The 16270-nt window shown below is 29.7% G+C and overlaps 1 long non-coding RNA gene across 1 annotated transcript; it reads left to right on the top strand.

The window, feature by feature from the left end:
• The first annotated feature begins 384 nt into the window (after nt 1-384).
• On the top strand, nt 385-13716 carry LOC110621364. The gene is made up of 3 exons (XR_002488976.2): nt 385-1123; nt 1229-1309; nt 13217-13716. It is a non-coding gene; the product is annotated as an uncharacterized LOC110621364 (long non-coding RNA).
• The last annotated feature ends 2554 nt before the right edge of the window (nt 13717-16270 follow it).

Here is a 16270-nt window from a genome sequence, read left to right on the forward strand (position 1 = left end):
GATATGACTGAATTATTTTTAAACATATAATTGTAATATAATATGAAGTTTATAAGACTAAAATTATATATTATTAGTAATTTTTTATTTAAATATTAATAATAAAATATATTAAATATTATATATTAAAAAATTATAAAAATATTTATTATATAAAAATATAATATAAATAATATTATTTAATTAATATATTATAAATATATTATAATAATATATTAATAATTAAAAAATAAAAAAACATATAAATTCAGTGGCGCAAGGCCACACAGCCGATATATTTAAAAAAAAAATCTGACACTTTTTTAATTCTGACGCATTTGTAAAACATGCTTATTCAGTATAGAGTTTGACGTAGGCAGCAGTCAACTCCCGATTCACAAATATTTTCTTCCTGACCTTAGACCTTTTTTTTTCATCCTAAATTGATAAAAAGCCTGATTTTCTTTCCGCTTACTAAAAAACGACACAGTTTCTGCACCTCCATTTCGATCCTCCATCAAACTCACGACACCCCCAATTTCCCTAATCTGACAGAAACCAGTTCCTCATCTGCTCTTCTTCTTCTTCCCAAAATCGGCCCATTCCCGGCCCCATTTTCTTCTCCCATTCGCGCCACTGAAGCCACCAGTAGGCGGTACCAGCGAACCCCATACCACCGACACCCGAGCTTCCACCCTCGACCTCTACCCATCACAACTAGAACCCAGATTACCATCTCTATCTTCCTTTCAGCCCTGAACCCCCACTATCCCTCTCCATTGTCCTTCACCTCCAAAAACCAGACCATCGCCTCACCTGTACCACTTTCCCTCTCCATCGTCCTTCATCTCCATAAACCAGACCTACGACATCACCTCTACGGCTCTACACCATCTGACGCATCTCCTTCATCATCGACACCCACCACCATCCCTTTGGAATCCATTCTCATTTTTCGCAGATCGATTCCAATGAACCCAGCCTTCCACGACCCCATGATAAGCAGCAACGACGCACCTAGAACCATTAATTGAAGCAGCGTCTACCTCTATTTTGTCGAGATAGAGCATCCATTTGCTTGTACGACCGGGGCAAAAACTCGTTCTCACCAGCAGCATCATCAGTTTTCAGGCTAAAGATTTAGGTATCCACGATTTTTGTTATTTAGTTGTTCTATTTTCAGTTTTGCTTTGATATTGAATTTAAAAAATTATTTCTTATTTTGGTGTTACAATTTCCTGTATCTAAGCGTGATGGTTGCAATCTTGTTCTCTTGTTGTTGGGGTCGTGAATCTCTGAAAGGGAAATGTTGGAGAGGTCGTTCCATAAGGTATTGAAGGATTTCAGTTTATCTGTTTGTGTGGTTTGATTTGCTGCATACGTTTAAAATAAATTTGTTGTGTTCGTGTTACTTTTTTTCTTACTTTATGATATTAACTCACTTAGGGTTGTCAATTATTTGTTGATTTGATGGTTGACCGCCGACCGACGGTCAGAATCCGTCCTATCCCTACAAGTGCGTTAGGACGGATCTGTCGCCATTGTGAGTCATTATTTTTTTTTAATTATTAATATATTATAATAATATTATTTATATTATATTTGTTATGATAATAAATTTTTTATAATATATTTTATTAATTTTAATATATTACTGTAATAATATTATGATTAAATAATATCGATTATAAATTTATTAATACGTAATTATTATATTTTATATATTTTATTATTTTTAATATAAAAAATATTATAAAAATTAAATATAAAAATATTTAAAATTATAATATTATCTTGTTAAACGGATATAATATTATTGAATTAAATAATTAATTAAAATAAATAAATATAAATATTTAAAATTAAAAGAATTAAATTTAATTTTATTAAATTGCTTTTGTACCACTATATATGTATAATAGTAGAATAATATTAATTTTACAATATTAAAATTATATAGTATCAATAATATTTTTAATTTTAATATTAATAATAAAATATATTAAATATTAATATATTAAATATTAATATATTAAATATATTAGTATTTAGCATTGTAAAATGACATTTTATTGCCATTAGATATTTATAAAATCATTAGATTGTTTATAATTTATAAAAAAGAATAGATTAATTAATTAATTAATTAATTAATATAAATGTTTAAAATTACAAGAATTAAATTTAACGGTTCTCATACCATCATATATAATCATAAAACAATATTAATTTTATAATACTAAAATTATAGTGTTGATAATATTTTTAATTTAAATATTAATAATAAAATATATTAAATACTAATATATAAAATATATTAATATTTAGAATTATAAAATAAAATTATACTGTGATTATTAGATGTTGTTGTTGTGTGAATTGTTTATAATTCGTCATGGAAAAAGATAAATAAATTAAATAATTAATTTATTATGCAATTAAATTAATTTATTTATCGCAAACCTATTCCAGAAAAGAACAAAGTTTAATTAAAAAACAATTCTTTGCATTTTGTAACCAAGTAGAAAAAACTATCACATTTTTCACATATTTAAAATATTTTCATAACAAGAAATTAAACGTATTAGAAAAGAAAATACATAAATGGCACAAAGTAAATAATGATGGAGGAGCTAGTGATTTAGCCCATGAATGTGAAAGACCACCATTAGATAGAGTATTTTTCAAAAAGAACCAAATAGCTCATGGAATGCAACCAATTGCAATTACTAACAATATCGAGGATAATAACATCAGGGAAATTCAGTTACAAAACAACTGGACTAATGTATCATTACATATAATAGGACAACAATTAGATCGAATGGAAGCGAAAATAGATAAAAACCACGAAGCCATTACAAATATCGAACATATAGAGACACCTCAAGCACCATCTCCTATAACTCCAAAACCAAACACTATATATTTATCTCAGCGATATAGTAATCCAAAACCATATGATATAGATCCAGCAGAAAAACCTATTAAAAAACCTTTCACAAAAATGATACCTCCATCACAAAATCCCATTGAAATAGTAACACTAAAGCCAAAGACAGAATTAAACGACATGTCAAAATACTTACAGAAAATTATAAGTGAACAAAGTACTGCTCAAAAACCCAGTGCGCCAGGAGGCATTAAAATAAAAGAACCTACACAAAGTAAAATACCAAGTGAAAGTACTAACAAAGATAAAAATAAAATAACAATTTTAACTGAATATAATGAAACCTCTTCCTCAGATAATGACACTATAAATAATCCCTTAGAAGTATCAGACTCTGACCAAGACAATGTTATTCCTTTAAATACTATAGGCAAAAGAAAATATGAAACTAGACCAGATGATTTAAACATATTAGATAGGAAACAAAAACAGTATAATGCAAAAAGTATTTATGAATGGAATATAGATGATCTATCAGAAATAGAAATAATACAAATAACCAAAGAAATGGTCATAGTAGGAAATATTTATAAACAAAGAGTCGGCATTACAGAAAAAGATGCCGCTGAAAATATAATACTAGGATTTACAGGAGAGTTAAGAACATGGTGGGACAAATTATTAAGTAATGAAATAAAAACAAATATATTAAATGCCAGAAGAATAGATAGCACTACTGGAGAACCCGTAATTGACCCAACAACAGGACAACCGCAAGCTTTTGTATTAGCTTACCTCGTCTATAATCTTATATCTCATTTTATAGGAGACTTAGATTTATATACAGAACGTAATAGTGAAATTTTACAAAATCTCAAGTGTAGAAAGTTAGAAAATTTTAGATGGTATAAAGACAATTTTCTAAAAAGAGTTTATGCATTAGCAGAACCAAATGCCTATCATTGGAAAGAAAAATTTTTAACAGGATTACCAAGACTATTTGCTACCAAAGTAAAAGAAACAATTGAACAAAAATTTGGTCAAATATCATATGATGATTTAACCTATGGAGATTTAATAACATGTGTCAATTTAACAGGAATAAGATTATGTAGAGATATAAAATTACAACAAAAATTAAAAATGGAAAATAGACAATCTCGGAAAGAATTAGGGAATTGGTGTGAACAATTTGGATTTGGAACCATACAGAAACAAAAACATAAAAGATATAAACCTTTTAAAAATAAAATTTATAAGCAATACAAGTACCCTAGGAAGCCATATAATAAATATAATAAGCAAATTACTAAAAAACATTTTACAAAGCGACCCTTTAAAAGAAATAATTATAAGAAAAACAATTTTAAAAGATCTAATGATAAATCCAATATCACTTGTTATTTATGTAATCAAAAAGGACATTATGCAAAAGAGTGTCCTGCAAGAAGAAAAATACATGAATTAGGCTTAGAATTAAAAATAGATAATATAGAACAATTACTAGAAAAAATTGACCAAAGTAAATTATCTTCCTCAGAATTAGATGATGAATATAATAGTGATACTTCAATAGACACAATAAGTAGTTCAGATAGTAACCATGATTGTCAAGGAGAACTTTGTAATTGCAACAATAAAATAAACGTTTTAACAGAATATCAACAAGTATTAGAACAAATAGAACAAGTACAAGATTCCAATATTAAACGAAAAATGTTTAAAAAATTAACAAAATTAATGAATGAAGAAATAAAACAAGAAAATGAACCACCAACTAAGTTTGAAGATATTGAACAATTATTTAAACAGAAAAAACCCATAAAGACAATTTCTTCTATGGATCTACAATCAGAAATAAAACAATTAAAAACAGAAGTGAGACAATTAAAATTACGATGTGATTATCTAGAACAAAACCAAAAATTAACACAACATGTAGAAAAGGAAAAAGGACAAACATCAGGGAAAGATAAAATAAACGAAGAACAAAAACCCTTAGTCATAACTTCCGACAGTGAAGGAGAAACAACATTAAAATTCAATGATATTACAAGAATAAAATATCAAAAATGGTATGTAAAAATAAATTTAACAATAAAAGATTTTACATTAGAAATCATAGCTATGTTAGACTCAGGTGCAGACATGAACTGCATAGATCAAGGAATCATACCAAGCAAATACTTTCATAAAACTAAACAAACTTTATCTGCAGCTAATTCAACTAAAGTCAAAATAAATTACAAAATACCTAGTGCACATATTTGTAACAATGGAATATGTTTCAAAACCAGTTTCATGTTAATTAAAAATCTCAATACACAAATTATTCTAGGAAATCCATTTTTACAAATGTTATACCCCTTTAAAGTCACACAATTAGGATTAGAAACCCATGTATTAAGACAAGATATTATATTTAAATTCTTAACACCCATTAATTATCATGATGTTAATTCAATCCAACAAGAAAACATAAGTAAAATTAATAATTTAGAAAACCAAATAAAATTTTCAAAGAAAGATTTACATTCTATTAGAATAGAAGAACATTTAGAAAATCCAAATATGAAACAGCAAATTAAAACACTTCAAGAACAATTTGAAAAAGACCTATGTTCCGAATTACCAACAACATTTTGGAATAGAAAACAACACATAGTAACTTTACCATATGAACCAGACTTTAAAGAACAAGATATACCCACGAAAGCAAGACCTATACAGATGAACTAAGAAATGTTAGAATTCTGCAAAAAAGAAATTCAAGATCTATTAGCAAAAAAGTTAATTAGACCAAGTAAATCACCATGGTCATGTGCAGCCTTTTATGTAAATAAAAATGCTGAAATAGAAAGAGGTGCACCACGATTAGTAATTAATTATAAACCATTAAACAAGGTTTTAAGATGGATTAGATACCCCATACCAAACAAACAAGATCTCTTAAATAGATTATATAAAGCAGAAATCTTTTCAAAATTTGATATGAAATCAGGTTTCTGGCAAGTACAAATAGATGAAACAGATAAATACAAGACAGCATTTACCGTACCATTTGGACAATATGAATGGAACATTATGCCATTTGGCTTAAAAAATGCACCAAGTGAATTCCAAAAGATCATGAATGACATTTTTACACCATATGATTTTATAATAACATATATTGATGATGTTTTAGTATTCAGTGAAAACCTTAACCAACATATGAAACATTTACATATCTTTTATAAAATCATAAAAAGAAATGGTTTAGTTTTATCCAAACCAAAAATGAAATTATTTCAAATAAAAATTCGATTTCTAGGTCATGAAATTTATCAAAATACTATAGTACCAATCCAGAGAAGTATAGAATTTGCTGACAAATTTCCAGACATAATTAAAGATAAAAATCAATTACGAAGATTTTTAGGATCTTTAAACTATATTGCTGACTTCTTACCTAACTTAAGAATATTATGTAAACCTTTATACAATCGATTGAAAAAGAATCCTAAACCATGGACAGAAGACCATACAAAAATAATACAAGAAATCAAAAAACATGTAAAAACATTACCATGTTTAAATATCTGTAATCCTAATATTCCCAAGATTGTAGAAACAGATGCATCTGACCAAGGTTTTGGTGGCATATTAAAACAAAAAATAAATAATAAAGATCATATTATAAGATATTATTCAGGTGTTTGGAATCCAACACAAGAAAAATATTCTACCATTAAAAAGGAAATTTTATCAATTGTTTTATGTGTTACAAAATTCCAAAGTGATTTATTAAATCAGAAATTTACTATTCGAGTCGATTGTAAAGCTGCTAAAGATGTTTTAACCAAAGATGTAAAAAATCTTGCAGCCAAACATATATTTGCTAGATGGCAAGCATTTTTGTCTATTTTTGAATTTGATATTGAACATATTAAAGGAACTGATAATTCCATAGCTGATTTTCTAACAAGAGAATTTTTGCAGGGAACACCATGAATAAAGGCAAGGATAAAACAGAAGAGGCACCCAAGATTTCATTAAGACAAAAGACCAATGAGACACAAAAAATAAATGTCAATTTATTTTCGGGACAAAGTCCACGACCAAATTTAAATTTATCATCTTCAGGACTAAGTCCTAGACAAAATGCATACATGCATAGGCCCATGTTTACTAGTAGTACAAGTATAATAAATAGGCCTCTTAGCCCAATGTCCAGTGCCCTTATTACAAGACCAAGTTCTCCCCAATCCAGCTCACAATTTACCTTGATAAATAAATTCTCTCCTTTACAACCTCAAAAATTAATTACCCCTTCGACCTTTAAACAAGTTGTTACTGGCCAAAGCTCAAGCCCAACATATTCACCAACACAATCACTGCAAATAACCCAACCTGATTATAGTTACAAAACCATTGAAGATGTTATTTTAACCATTGAACCAGAATATTGGTCACAAAATCCAAACCTTAATGTTTACCAACTTTGTGAGTCCATATTTCCAAAAACCCATTTTTATATCCCTGATAATTTTGCCAAAAACCAATCCTTTTATGAGACCATACTTGTTCAAACAAATTCTATTATTATGTATAATAATTTTGATCCTCATATTAAACATAAAATCAGATATTGTAAAGTAAGAATAATCAGAGTATTGACTATTTCTGATTGGGGACAAAAACCTCATAAAAGTAAAGATATCTCTTTACCTCATGGACAAGTAACCAAGTTTAATTATTATGATTATCAAACTGCTTGGGAACGCACGTTCCTAAAACAAAATGACCAATTATCAATTTCATTTTTCTTTTACATTTCTGATTATTTTTCTTACCCTATACCATATTGGTTCCACCAATGGTGGAATAAGTTCGGTCTTGACCTAACCATTATACCAGAACCAATTATATCAGCCCAAGACCAATTTTTTGAAAATTCGCAATTACCAGAAAATATCCTTCTATCTCCTAAATGGCTGATTTATTCTCACCTTTTCCACATTCCATGGATTTACATGGCAGAATACCAAATTAAAGACTATACCCTAAATAATTTCCAAATACCCAATTTAGTTCGCAAACATAAGATTAAATGGTGGCCTAAGACAGATCTAGCCAATTGCGGACCAAAAGCTGTTGATCATTTCCTTGATTCACAACCCCAATATGCCAAAAGATTAAGCCCAATCCAAATTACCAAACAGGAAACATTTTTCGCTAGAAAGCAACAAATAATGGCCCAAATGGCCAAATGTGTCTCCGAAGAGGAATATGACAAATTGCTCGAAGACATAAAAGAAACAAAAAGCTCTGTTTCCTCCCCAGTGGATTTATCCATCGACAATGATGATTTTTTCACGCAAGCAGAACCATAGAATCCATATGAATAGAGACAAAGACAATTAACAGACATCATGGCCCACAATGACTCAGCAAAGCATTCAGCACACAAAGACAAAGCACTGACGCAAGCAATGATGTCACCCAGACAAGTGGCAGACAAAGACAAAAGTATTGGGACCCACAGAGCACTCAACCGACAAAGATGGCAGATAAAGACAAAGACACTCATGCATACAGACGAAAGAAAATGGCAGACAAGGTTACTGTGACATGACTCAGCGTTCACATTACTGTGGATGACCGCTGAATTCCATTTGATAAAATTTGGAATCCGACGCCTATAAAAGCAGAAGTCCAGACCAGTTCAGGAACACACCAAAATTTCAAGCATAGAAATTTTCTCTCAAATGTATTCAGCTTTTAGCACAATTTATGTACCCATCTGTAAGGAGACTGAAGTTTACTACAACTCAGTCGTAGCAGTTTATTTTTAAATATTATTGTACAAAGTAAGTTGTATTTCATTTTCAAATTTTTAATACAAAGTACTTTATACAACTGTTACTCTATAAGACCGTGTTGACGGCACCCATTTCTTTCTCTCTCCGAATATCAATCTGAGTTAACTCTGGGACTCCAGGTTAACATTGCAGGAACCCAAACCTTAAAAGCAAACAATTGCATTCATTGGATAAGTATGCTCTGTGCTTGCAGTTCAAACTGATCTGGCACATCAGAAATTATGTTTATCATTTTATTTGATATTATTGAATTAGAACATGGTTATATTCTAAAATATTATATGTCAACCAGAACTGATTATGTTATTGCTTATTGTTTTTATGAATATATAATATAACCATGCGGTTTATTAAATCAGCATTGGAAAATTTAAGTCTTGTTGATTTAACAAATAAAAGAGAAGTAGAAACATTTAAAAGAAATCTAATTCAACAAGGAAGATTTATTAGTGATTATCATACGACCAATCATAATAAATATTGCGATTGTAGAGAAGTAGAACGAACGTTAGAATTATTTAATTCTATGCTTATGTATCTTGAAATATTATTAAGTAATAATAATTTTTAAACCAAACAATAATTACCATGTATGCATACGGTCTTGTAATACTATTCATATGTATTTATATGTACATACAAATTTATGTGTTTACCATTATATACTGGATAGCTTTATATTTACCTGTTATTTATAATTGAAATTTAACATAAATCATACTTTAAATTAAATTATTAAGAAAAAATTAAATTATTAAGAAAAGTGTTAAATTAAATCTTTAAATTAAATCATACCTGGGAGCGTAAAATGGTATTAAATAATTAATTTATTATGCAATTAAATTAATTTATTTATCTATTTTTTTTAATAAATTATAAATAATTTAGAGATTTTATACATGTTTAATTGTAAGATAATAACATAATTTTAAATATTTTTTTACAGTTTTTTTAATATTAATTTTTATAGTACTCTTATATATGAAAAATAATAAAACATAAGAAATATAATAATTACATATCAGTAAATTTATAACTTGTGCTATTTAATTATACTGTTACTATAATAATATATTAAAAATAGTATTTTTATAATGAATACTAATTAAATTAATAATTATTTTTAAAATTATAAAATGATATTATTATGTGATTAAATGTGTATTAAATTATTAATTATTTTTAAAATTATAAAATAATATTATTATATGATTAAACGTGTACTAAATTACTGGTACTATTTAATTACAGTATTATTATATTAATATGTTAAAATAATAGAATATATTATAAAAAATAATTAAAAAATTAAAAATTTTTATTATATATATCACTGAATTATTTTTATATATTTAATCGCAACATAATATTAATTTTATGACATTAAAATTATATAGAACTAATAATTTTTTATTTAAATATTAATAATAAATATATTAAATATTAATATATTAAAAATTATAAAAAATATTTATTATCATAAAAAAATAATATAAATAATATTATTATAATATATTAATAATTAAAAAAAAAATTAAACTTGATTTGGCGCCACTGTGAATAGCACTAAACTACAATTAAAATGTCTGCTGGCAATTCCAGTTGACATATTTTTAAAGAAAAAAATTCTGCTATTTTTTGAACAGCGTTCGGGGTATGATCTGTCCGGTCAAATCCTAAATTTATAAATATGTTTTCTTTATTCTCGAATTGATAATTTTTTTTTCTTCAATCCTAAATTGGTAAAAAATCCTTATATTTAGCAGCATAGTGAGATTTTAGATAACAGATTATTAAGTCTTGTTTGGTTCGAAAAAGTTACTTTGTGTGAATTTTTTGGAAAGTGAACTTCCAGCAAGTATCTTAACTAAATCAAGTAACTTTCTTCTCCTGCATCAAGGGAAGAAAGTCGCCTAACTTTGTAGGAAATCAAGAAAATGTTGACAACCAGACAAATACAATTTTAATTTTTTCTAGAAACTTAAAGTTTCTTAGTTAAATTATCCCAACCAACAAGACCTTAGTATTGAAGTTTTGTTGAGTCTGTTTTGACTATATGATGTGGATCTCAAGTCTTTCACCCCTTTATCTTGTGGTATTGATCTTGAGGTATTTTGGAGCTAGAATAATATGTGGAGTTATTATCTGTTCTAACTTAAGATGCTGTATTGCTGTTATGGATGTTGTTACTGAATATCCTATTATGGGTATTGTAGAACATGTGTTTGTAAGTATCTTTATATGTTTCTGTCAGACTTTGAATATGATACAGGCTTTAGGTTGCTAAGGAGAAACTGTTGTGAGTTTGTTCTTCAAGTTTTGGTAAAAAATAATAAGACATGGCTTTTATGTTTCAAAAGGAAATACCTTAGAGGCTATTTGGGACGAATACTGATAACAATAACTATAGATATCTAAGGTAGTTTGTTTGGTTTATGCTTATAATCTTTTTGATCCATTTAAAAATTTTAAAGAAATAAACTGATCCAATAGCCGTTTTCCTTTGAATTCTATTACTCTAACTGAATTAAGTTTAAAAGATAAATTTTTTGTTTAGATGGGGTTAATGGAGTTAATAGGCATTTTCTTTTAAATTCATATTTCTCCAATCTAATTTAATTCAATAAAATTAAATTTTTTCCTTAAAAAGAATTAAGAAGTTCAATAGACATTTTCTTTGAACCATCTCACTTCAATTTAATGAAAAGAAAATCATCACAGTGAAATTAAGAAATAAAATAAAGAGGATTCAATAGATATTTTTCTTTGAATTGTATTTAATTAATGAAAATAATTTTTAAAATAAAAATTACGGATTTAATATGCAATTTTTTTTGAATCCTAGTACTCCAACCTAATTTAACTTAAAGAAATAAAATCAAAACTTTTAAGGGGAGTTGACTATCCAATAAGCATTTTTCTTTGGACAATCGTGCTCTAATTGAGTTGAAGCTAAAATAATAAAATTAAAATAAGAGTAATAACAAGAAGAGTCTAGGAAATTAAAAGAAATTGAGAGGTTGAATAAACATTTTCCTTTGAATCATCCCACTTCAATTTAATTAAAATAAAAATAATAATAACAAAATCAAAATTTATAGAAGGAATTAAGAGATTCAATACTCATTTTTCTTTGAACCTTGTCACTTCAGTTTAATTAAAATAAGAATAATAATAACAAAATTAAAATTTTTAAAAGGAATTAATAGATTTAATAGGTGGTTTCTTTTCAACGATCTCATTTCAATTTAAATTTAATTATAATAAGAAGAATAATAATAAAATTATAATTTTTATAAATAATTAAGAGGTTTAATAAGTGTTTTTCCTTAAACCACTCACTCCAGTTTAATCAAAATAAAATGATGAAATAATGGTGACCCAGAATTAAGAAATAAAAAGGCAAAAAGAATTGAATAGGTGTTTTTCTTTAAAATATTTTACTGTAATTTAAATAAATTTTTAAAATTATTAATTATTGTAATATTCGGCTAAATTTCAGTATTGAAATTTCAAATTCTCAACAGAATTTTTGTTAAAATCTAAAATTTCGAAATCAAAAATTTTGGAGAGGTAAAATGAGTTTTTTTTTATAAAAAATTTTAAGTATATTGATAAATATATTTGGAGTATTTTGAAAAAAAAGATTATTTAAAATACATCTTCAGCCGTCGAAAGTGAATGTTTGGTTGCTGAAGGTGGTTTTTTAGCACACTTATAAATTGAGTTCAATTCGAAAATGAAAAATGGAAAGATGTTTTCTCCATTTTCAAGCAGAGGTGAGCAGATGTCAAACTCTTGATTTTTATTTTATTCCGTTTTAAATTTTTCAGAAATTCATGAAATTACTTTGAGTTTTAAAGATCGAAGTACAAGTCTTGTCTATAATTCTTCTCTTCCTTCTTTGGAGTTGTTGGGATTTGACTCTTCAAGTGGTAAGACTTCGGTGTTCAAATTCTTCTAGAACGCATGTAAATCATTTTTGAACCTTTGCATGTCAGTTATAGTTGAGTAATGCATGGTAGTTTGTTATTTTGTGTGCTAGTGTTAAAGCCTCAATAGTTTGGAAACTTCTTATTTCGATGAATGCATGTTGAAGATTAGGGTAGGTTTGAGTGATTTGAGACCTTTTGAGTTGTTTTATATGGTTGCTAGCCTCTACATGTGTTTGTGGTTGAGTTTGGGGGGTTGATGCATCAAGACAAAATCGAATTTTGCAGTGTAGAAATACCCAGGTTCGGTCGCTAAACTTGTTTGTATAGGCTGCTACCTTTGACAGCCTAACCTGTCTCTGAAGATAGGAGTTTTGAATCTGTAAAGAGGACTTTAGACCGTCGAACCTGCCGCTGAAAGTCCCTTATTGAACCGTTTTTAATATGTTTTGTGCATATTTTCTATTATGCTTTTAAGGGTTTGCTGAGATAGTTTTAAGAGTTGTAAGGAGTTATGTTTGGTCGTTCATTCGATTTCATCTATGTAGGATAGGACTTGGGAGATTTTAAGGGCTACAATAAAGTAACCGCTATAGAGCGAGGCTTGTACCGACAATAGGTAAGTAAAACTAAACTAAACTCTTATTTTAATCAAATCAAATGTTTTAAGTATGCTCATACATTATAAATACCATGCATATTTGAATAGGCTGTCATGCATTAAATTCATGAATATGATGCAATACATATTTAACTGTTATTGTGAATGGATATTGGATGATCCATTAGCCTTCATGACATGATACAATATATTTATGCATGACAAATATGGAAGTTTAGGTCGATACCCATTTTACGTCCCTGCCATTATGTAAGAAAAAGACCAGGTACCCATTCTATGCCCCTAACACTATGGATATATTATGTTTGAAAAAAAGTCCTGAGCAGCACTTGTTATGGGTCGGACACTATTAGATTTTATGGAGGGTTATTAATGACAAGTCTATCTTATTGTTAATTGTTTATGCTATGATGCATACAGGCAAATATATATTTTATTAAATTGTTTTGTCATGTTTCTACGCACTAGGCTATAGTGGCTTATTCCTCTTCTCTAACCTTAGGTGTGTGGGATCAGAGTTAGTGCAGGAGTTCAAAAAACTCCCTTAGATATAACTCTTTATGTAATAGCTTAGTTGTGGACATGTAAAGTTGTTATGATTTAGTATTTTGCTTTATCCGAAGTTCTGTTATGATCCCTTTTATTTTTTGTCATAGTGTTAGATGGTCCCAATCAGAGTAAGAATGTAAGAAGAATAATTTTTTGCTTATGGTGAGAAAGGAAAAGCAGTAATGAATTTGAGAATTTGCTCCCCTTTTTTATTAATGAATAGCAGTAATATATATACTGCAGAAAAATAACAACTTCCCTACAAATAAGGATGAAAGCAAAACAAACAAGTAGTGCTAAATCAACAAAATCAAATAACAGAATCAAAGTAGAATAAAATAACAGCTATTTTAGGCAAGTCAAGCAAGTCGCAGCAGTAACTCAGTCAAGATATTTGGAATTGATCTTCGGTAACCGACTGGATCTTCTTGGTCTATCATTACCTCCCCCTCGGACAGCAACCTTGTCCTCAAGGTTAATGGTAGGAAAACGTACTGTGAAGGACTGAGAATCTTCCCATGTAGCATCTTCCTCTTGAATCTTTTTCCATTTGACCAGAAGTTGTTCAACAATTTTGGATCCTTTTTTAACCCAACGGGTATCAAGAACAGATTCAGGTTCCAAGAGCAATTCGCCATCATCAGTCACAGGTGGCAGTTCATTGCTGGAAAGAGCAGCTTCTCCAATCTTCTTTTTTAAGAGAGATACGTGAAAAACTAGATGAATGCGAGAACCAGGGGGAAGCTGAAGCTTGTAAGCGACTGGTCCTATCTTCTCTTCAATCTAATATGGCCTATAAAATTTCCAAGCAAGCTTCGGATAAGTTCGAACAGATACAGAATGTTGGCGATAGGGATGAAGCTTCAAAAATACCCGATCACCAACTTCATACTGTACATCTCGTCTTTTTGAATCAGCATATTGTTTCATTCGATTTGTAGCAGCCGCAAGGTTGGATTTAAGTTGACTCAACAAGGCATCTCTAGAAAGGAGATTTTGATCAACTTCATGAACTGAACTGCTTCCTTCATGATAGAGGGGAATTGTTGGGGGCAATCTTCCATACAAGGCTTGGAAGGGAGTCATTCCCGTTGATATGTGGAAAGTTGTGTTGTACCAGAATTATGCCCAAGGCAACAAAGAGAACCATTTGCGGGGCTGTTGGTACACAAAACTCCGGAGGTACTATTCAATGCAACGGTTGACTAGCTCAGATTGACCATCGGTCTGAGGGTGGTAAGCCGAACTCATTTTAAGCTGGGTTCCTGACATCTTAAAAAATTCACGCCAAAAGTGACTTACAAAGATGGGATCACGGTCACTGATGATTGTTCGTGGCATGCCATGCAATTTCACAATTCCGTCAACAAATTTTTCAGCTACCACCTTGGCCGAATATGGATGTGAAAGTACTATAAAATGAGCAGATTTGCTCAATCTATCAACCACAACAAGGATAGAATTCTTACCATTCGAGGTGGGCAGTCCATTGATGAAATCCATTGTGATATCATCCCAAATTTGGTAAGGAATCGGAAGTGGTTGTAGTAACCCAGCAGGTGACAAAGTTTCCATCTTAACTCGTTGACAAACTTCACAAGCCGCCACATAATTCTTGATAGTTGTATACATTGAGGGCCAATAAAATTGCTGAGCAATCCGCTTGTAGGTCCTTAGAACTCCGGAATGTCCCCCAAGACGAGAATCATGAAACTCATGTAGAAGTTGTGGAATAAGTGGGGAGTTTGGAGGCACAACAATGCGATTCTTATAACTCACCAGCCCATTTTGCCACCGATACGGATTGCCTGGAGTTGTTGTAGCTTCTTTGCCAATTTTAATCATGTAAGGATGAGTTTTAGCTTCTTTTTTTATTGTATCCCATAATGGAGACTGAGATACGAACAAACTGTCCAAACTAGGACTGCCCGAAACCCGTGATAATGCATCTGTTGTATTATTCTCCTTTCCTGGTTTGTAGAGAATCTCGTAGTCATAACCAAGAAGCTTGGAAATCCATTTCTGTTGTTCAGGTGTCATCACCCGTTGTTCCAGCAAATGTTTGAGACTGCGTTGATCTGTATGGATGATGAATTTCCGGCCGAGCAAATATGGTCTCCAAGTCTGGATGGCATGTATGATAGCTAACATCTCTTTAGCATAAATAGACCAAGAGCGTTTGCTATTGCCCAAAGCCCTGCTCATAAAAGCAATCGGTCTGCCTTGCTGGGATAACACCGCACCAATGCCGTCGCCTGAAGCGTCTGATTCAATAATAAATATTTCATCAAAATTTGGCATGGCAAGAATAGGTGTGGCTGTCATTGCAGATTTGAGCTGCTGGAAAGCTGAATCTGCTGCATCAGTCCACTGGAATTGCCCTTTTTTCAAAAGATTGGTGAGTGGCTGTGCTATAAGGCCATAATTGCGG

This window comes from Manihot esculenta, chromosome 8, assembly GCF_001659605.2.
Source record: "Manihot esculenta cultivar AM560-2 chromosome 8, M.esculenta_v8, whole genome shotgun sequence".
In the NCBI taxonomy this organism is placed as follows: Eukaryota; Viridiplantae; Streptophyta; class Magnoliopsida; order Malpighiales; family Euphorbiaceae; genus Manihot; species Manihot esculenta.